The sequence below is a fragment of the Octopus sinensis genome, linkage group LG16, assembly GCF_006345805.1.
Source record: "Octopus sinensis linkage group LG16, ASM634580v1, whole genome shotgun sequence".
Lineage (NCBI taxonomy): Eukaryota > Metazoa > Mollusca > Cephalopoda > Octopoda > Octopodidae > Octopus > Octopus sinensis.
The window spans coordinates 11,585,750-11,592,574 of NC_043012.1; positions in this window are offsets into that span (position 1 = coordinate 11,585,750).

Sequence of the window (6,825 nt, forward strand, 5' to 3'; positions counted from 1 at the left end):
CACTGTGCACCACGTGTACTATACAGTTGATGATATGTGACCCTTTGACCCACGAATAGTCAAGAAAGAAGACGAAAAATTAAATATATACCATTCTCTTAAGTACGAAATAGACCGACTATGCAAAAATGAAAAAGGTGAAGATAGTGACAATTATTGTTTGGTCCATGGGGAGAGTGTCAGAAGGCATCAAGAGGAATATAAAGGAAATCGGAATTGAGTGCCCAGTAGAACTGTTACGAAATGTTTGCCTCTTTGGCAAAGCCAAAATAATCAGAAAAGTATTAGATAGTTGAAAAGAAGAGATAGCATGGTACCGTAGGCTGCAGGTAGCAATCCCGCTACGCAAGCAAGATTCATAGTAATGGCCTTATATGGAAGAGTATGAGAAACCTTTTATGAAACACTATCAAATGTCGATGAACTGGATTGACAGCAGGGGATCATGTATTAGGATTTTAATGCGGATGTTAAGATAAAATTCGAACTCAAGAAATGTGGTGTAGAGCGAAAATACAATAAAAGACGGATGAATGATTAAAAATTGAGTTAACATAGACACTCTCCCATTAAAAGTAAGAAACGATTATTAAGGGTAAGAAACGGTAGCGAGTATCTGGGTATCCCACAAGTCTGATCAGAGTACAGTCGAGCATTCTTTCTCTTTCGATTCCATAATTTAGATCTTCGCAATCACTCTGCGAACAACTTGGCCGAACCGCGAAATCTACATTCTCTGGGGAACGCTTATCCGTTTTTTCTATCTCTCTCCATTCTTTTCCTTTCGTCTCTTTCTGTAGAAGAGTTTAGGTTCTAAACTTCAAAGACTTTTTCATTCTTCCTGAGCGTCAAAGTAATATACTTGCTTGTTGTTCCCTCGCTTGCATTTGTCTTTTCTGTACACTCGTACTATATATATATAAATATATATATATATATATATATATATATATATATATATATATATATATATATGTGTGTGTGTGTGTGTGTGTGTGTGTGTGTGTGTGTGTGTGTGTGTGTGAGAGAGAGTAACCTTACGTGATACACACGGACTCGAGTTTCTGGGTGGCTACTCGTCCCCAGCGTGTGTTAATCACCTTTTTCGAGATCAGCAACAGTTTGTCGATGGAAAAAGCTTATCATATTTTGCGAATGGAAAGAGTTTTTTTATCACTAGCTTGTAATTAACACGCGTTGAGGACGGATTACGACCCAGACGCTCGAGTCCGCTAGAGATAGGAGCGATGACCTCTCTTCGCAAATACTAATCGGACACAGAATGTGTGTCGTTAGACAGCTGGAAGAGATGTCTTCCTGGGGCTATAAACGTCTGTAGCACTGTCCTGTATAGGACGCCACACTTGGTCGGCAATTATATGTTACGATTCCGTATGGCTACTGTTTATATCACGCTCAGAGATTTAATAAAGCTATATATATTATATATAATATACATACATATATACATACATACATGGTGGCTGCCCCCTCGTTATCGAGTATGGCCATTACACGAAGCTTAATCAATGTTGTTATCGTGCAATATCTGTGCAAGAAGATTTTTTTAACGTGAGGAAAGGCTGTGAACTGAGTCAATCCCACTCACTAAGCAACAGCAGCCATAAACCGAAAAGAAGAACAAGTCAACATCATCGGTAACCACCGAGCCGCAGGATTTATGTCGGAGTTATCCCAGTTACCTTCTCCTAGAAGGATGCCCTAACAGAGGCTAGGAGTCCTTCACTCCCAATGATTTAACCGCGCGATCGGGTATTCAGTCCGATTATTTCTATGTCCCTGCGCATGATACAGCCTTAAGACATTTATTGGATGGCTGTTGACTCCCAAGAGTTCCTCCGCCCTTTGACGGGTTTTGTTTTTCATCCCACAGGATGTCCAATAAACACCCTCCTCACCAAGCAAGCTTGGTGGGGTTGCCGGTTTAGTCGCCGACGACCCGACCATGCAACAGATTGTACTGGGTTCGGCAAAAGATACCGATAGGGCTTTCTTCAGGTCTGGCACATTTGAATAGGTGACATTACGCTCTAAGATGGACCAAATAACAAAGTCCATGAGATTGATATCTGGACTTGAGGGGAGCCTTATCATCTTGTCCCAAAAACCGCTGAAATGGTCTTTGCACCACCTCTATGTCAAATTGAATGTGTGGGCTGGATAATAAAATGATCACCAAAGGTTTCTTTGACCCAGGGTAACACTTTCTCATCCAAAATTTCCACATAAACTTCACTGCTGACTTTGACGCCAGAATCGATGAAGATCAAAGGAGACTTGAACCCATCGGATGCAAATGGGGCCCACACCATGAATGAAGCTTGTTTCTGACGGCGTAAACGACTCCTGCAACCTTCAGGCAAGTCCCGTCTATTACGTACATAAAATTCTGTCCTTCTGCCTGTTGGTAACTACCTCCACAGTGAAGATCATCTCCTCGGACCAGATCAATATTTTGTTAGTGGCCGGCTTCATCTCAGCTAACATGGTTTTACCCCTGTCGGGCCGTTTCTGCTTTCGACGCCATGTTTATTTACAAAACTGTTATAGACAAACGAAACAATAGACACATGAACAAAATACATATGCAAATGTTTAAATGAAATGTAAATAATATTACCTGAACCGATATTCTTTTGGAAGTATTAAGCATGAGTAAATCTTTCTGAGGACACCCTGTATATATATATATTATATATATATATATATATATATATATATATATATATATATATATATATATATATATATATATATATAATATTATATATATTATATATATACATATGTATATGTATACATGTATGTGTGTATGTATATATAAAATGTAAATATATATATATTGGCCTGCTCGCTTAGCCAGCGGGGTGGCGTCATTCGAAGGCTAAAAAACAATGCGAACGCATTGTGACCAGCGATGTGTAACAACATCTGATGGTCTGGTCGGTCACGTGATCACGTGATATATATATATATATATGTGTGTGTGTGTGTGTGTGTGTGTGTGTGTGTGTATAATCGCATATATGGTTATATAGAGAGAACATGAGAGAGTTTGGATAAAGAATACGGAAGAAAGATTGTAGATTGTGAGGCTGCAATTCACATGAACCTGCTTGCATATGTGCACCTGGGTGTATATTTGCCCCTGCATGAATATTGTGCGTCCTGCGATGGTTCAATTACCAATCATTTATCGGCTTCTTTAATCACTGGAGAAGAAATAAATGAAACGTCCGATAGTCTATTGATGTATACATAAGTATACATTCACACACCAATACACGTATATGTTTGTATATATACATATATATATATATATATATATATATATATATATCAATACATCATACATATAATATATTTATATTATTTCTTTTCATATACTATTAATGATTATTCATACGTAACATACATATACGCACACGCACACAGACATATATTATATATATATATATATATATATATATATACAACACACTTATATACGTTGATAAATAAGTATCCGGGCTGTTGCCATAGTAACGAAGCTAAAACACGGAGAGTGAAGCCGTTTGGCACAGATTGACCATAAACTTCGTTGCGCATGCGCGCAGTGAGTTTTAACGTTCTAGCTCACTTTCGCCGTGTACAGACGAAACAATTGTAAATTAGTGAAATAAAAAGATTTTGCCCACTCCTTTATCTCTGAGTATGACTGTAAAATGTCTGCGGATATTTCCTGGTTTCCAGGCTTCTCTTTGATATGTCAGTTTCCACATTGCTCTCTGCCTTGTAGTCTGGATCCGTGAATGAGCTTCATTGGGTGAATTCATGAGTAATACCCGACTGTTATTATAATTATTATTATTATTATTTTTATTATTATTATTATTATTATTATTATTGTTATTATTTTATTATTATTATTATTATTATTGATGAGAGAGCAGTTCATGCCATCAAAGTGACACTGGGGTAAAATATACGAAGCCCAATATACCCATCATGACTACCCGTCTGATAAGCACACCAGGCACATGCATCACAACCATATGTGCGCGCATGGTGATCTCATATCAAGATAAACTGCACATGACCTTGCAGGTGGGGCCCAGTTAGAATTTTCTTCAGGTTGAGTAGCCCATCCCGCTCAAACGGTCCCTGAATAAGGGTTGTTTAAGGATGTTGAAAAACCCACCCATGTCTCCAGAGGTGAATTATTCAAACCCCAAAGAATCCCTCTCAACACATGGCTATGATGCTCCCCCACTACTTCTGCTCGTGATCAGAGATGCACATATCGTCAGCCACTAAGGGACATGCTCAACTGGTTAAGGTCAAACAACTGACAAGCAAATCTGTGGTATTGAGCATATTATTATTATCATTATTATTATTATTTATATAAAATTGTGTGTGTTTGTGCTTGTGTTATGTTTGTCGTTCACTACCACTTGACAAACGGTGTTGGTTTCTTTATGTTCCTGTAACTTAGCGGTTCGATAAAAGGTACTGACAGGATATATGCACCAGGTTTAAGAACGAAGTAGTGAGGTCAATTAATCCAGCTAAATTCTTCAAAGTGGTTCCCCAGCATGGCCGCAGTCCAGTAACTGAAACAAGTCTAAAATACATACATCACATCACATCACAGCTGCATCCTCGTTACACGAGAAAAGCCATTGTCAAGAAGACTTACTGATATGATTCCTGATTGTTGCCATGTGATGCCCTTATATGACTTTTAAGCCCAGCCAAGCTTTTATACATTTTATTACATACTAGACAACTGTGCTGGCTGGCAGGAGAAACAGGTGCCACCATATGCACTCCCTTAACATGTCTTTTTAGACCTCCAGCTGAGAGGCACACCCTTCCACATTTTACTCATGTTCCGTTGTGAACTTTAATAGCCACATCATTGTTTATCATGGGTCGATTTCTGTGAGAATTTTGATGGCTCACCAGGCCTGCACGACTCAAACACCTCTGCCCATAAACCACACACATAAAAAGCAACACTCTCTCACTTTCCACAGGTTCCCCCTCCTAAGCCCCTCTCAATTCTCTCATACTTCACTCTCTCCTTCTCAGACCTTGAACAACCATCAAGCACTCTCTTCCTCCATCCATCACGATCTTGTGCCTCCATCTCCTAATTACCAGCTGCAATTCCTGACTGTGTTAGAGCATTTTAAGGCAATCCTTAAACCTTAGTTTAGGCTTATGCGCTGGTGTCCTGCCATCTTCCAGCTCACCATACAACAGCTGCTTGGGAAGTCGCTCATCACTCATTCTTACCAAATGTCCCCACCTCAAACGTCTTTGCAAAATCATTGACTCTATACTTCTACTGCTACTCCTCTCAAGCACCTCCACATTACTAATGGCCATTTTCCAGTTTGTCCCCCAAATTTTTCTCAGACAGTATTGATGAAATCGTTCCAACTGCCTTGCCTGCCTACGGTAAACAACTCATGCCTCACTTCCATATAGCAAAGATGGGAGGACGCATGTGTTATATACCTTAACTTTAATTTGTGAAGAGACATTATGTTGTTTCCACAGACGCTTATCAAGCTGAAGAAAATTCTGACCGGGCCCCACCTACAAGGTCATGCGCTGTTTATCTTGATATGAGATCTCTATGTCGCGCACATATGCTTGTGATGCATGTGCCTAGTGTACCCTTATCAGACATGTAGCCATGATGGGTATACTGGGCTTCGTATATTTGTACTCCAGTGTCACTTTTTATATGTATATATATATATATATATATATATATATATACACTCAAACACATGCAAAGATATATACATATGCATATATACTATGCATGCATCTAACCATCCATCCATTTATATATTTGCACATTCATAAACACACACACACACACCCATGTATATATTCGTGTGCACGCGCGCATATGTGAATCCACATTCATATCCATGTTTAGGTACAGCTTGTATTGTAATGAATTTCCTTAGATGTTGTCAATAAGGATTTTGTAAACTCTTTGAAAAAGTTGTTGAATGGTAACAGTAACATTGTTTTCGTGAGGTCAAATCACTCGTTTAAAGAATATATTAGTCCTATTTAAGCATGCTACCGAAATACATATACATCTCTCTCCCCGCTCTGTCTGTCTGTCTATCTATCTATCTATCTATCTATCTATCTATCTATCTATCTATCTATCTATCTATCTATCTATCTACCTATCTGTCTTTAGAAAGAAATATAGTTAGATAGATAGATTGATTGATATATAGTCTGATGTATTGAGCAAATAAACTATTTCAAGTACAGTGACATGAATGTACAAGTGTATAATGCATTTGCAGTTTATATTATGTTGTATATTGCAAGGACTTATGTCGGCAAACATTATACAGCTATAACACCACCATACGTCACATTACTGTACTGGCAGCGATGAATGTACACATACATACATACATACATACATACATACAACATACATACATACATACAGGTGTGGCTGTGTGGCAAGAAGCTTTCTTCCCAGCCACATGGTTCTGGGTTCAGGCCCACTGTGTGACAATTTGGGCAAATGTCTTCTACTATAGCCTCGGGTCGACCAAAACCTTGTGAATGGATTTGGTAAACGGAAACTGAAAGAAGGCCTTAATAATGAAATAAGGCCTTAATGATGAAGAAAAGTCTGTCACCATCAAGGAAAGTGCTAAAGGCACCTCTCATCATGTCATTCACGACAGTTCTATGTCATTTAGTCAGGGATCCTTCAGGAGATTGCACAGGCGGCTGCGGTCACTTTAATCTCTTCCGGTACACTGA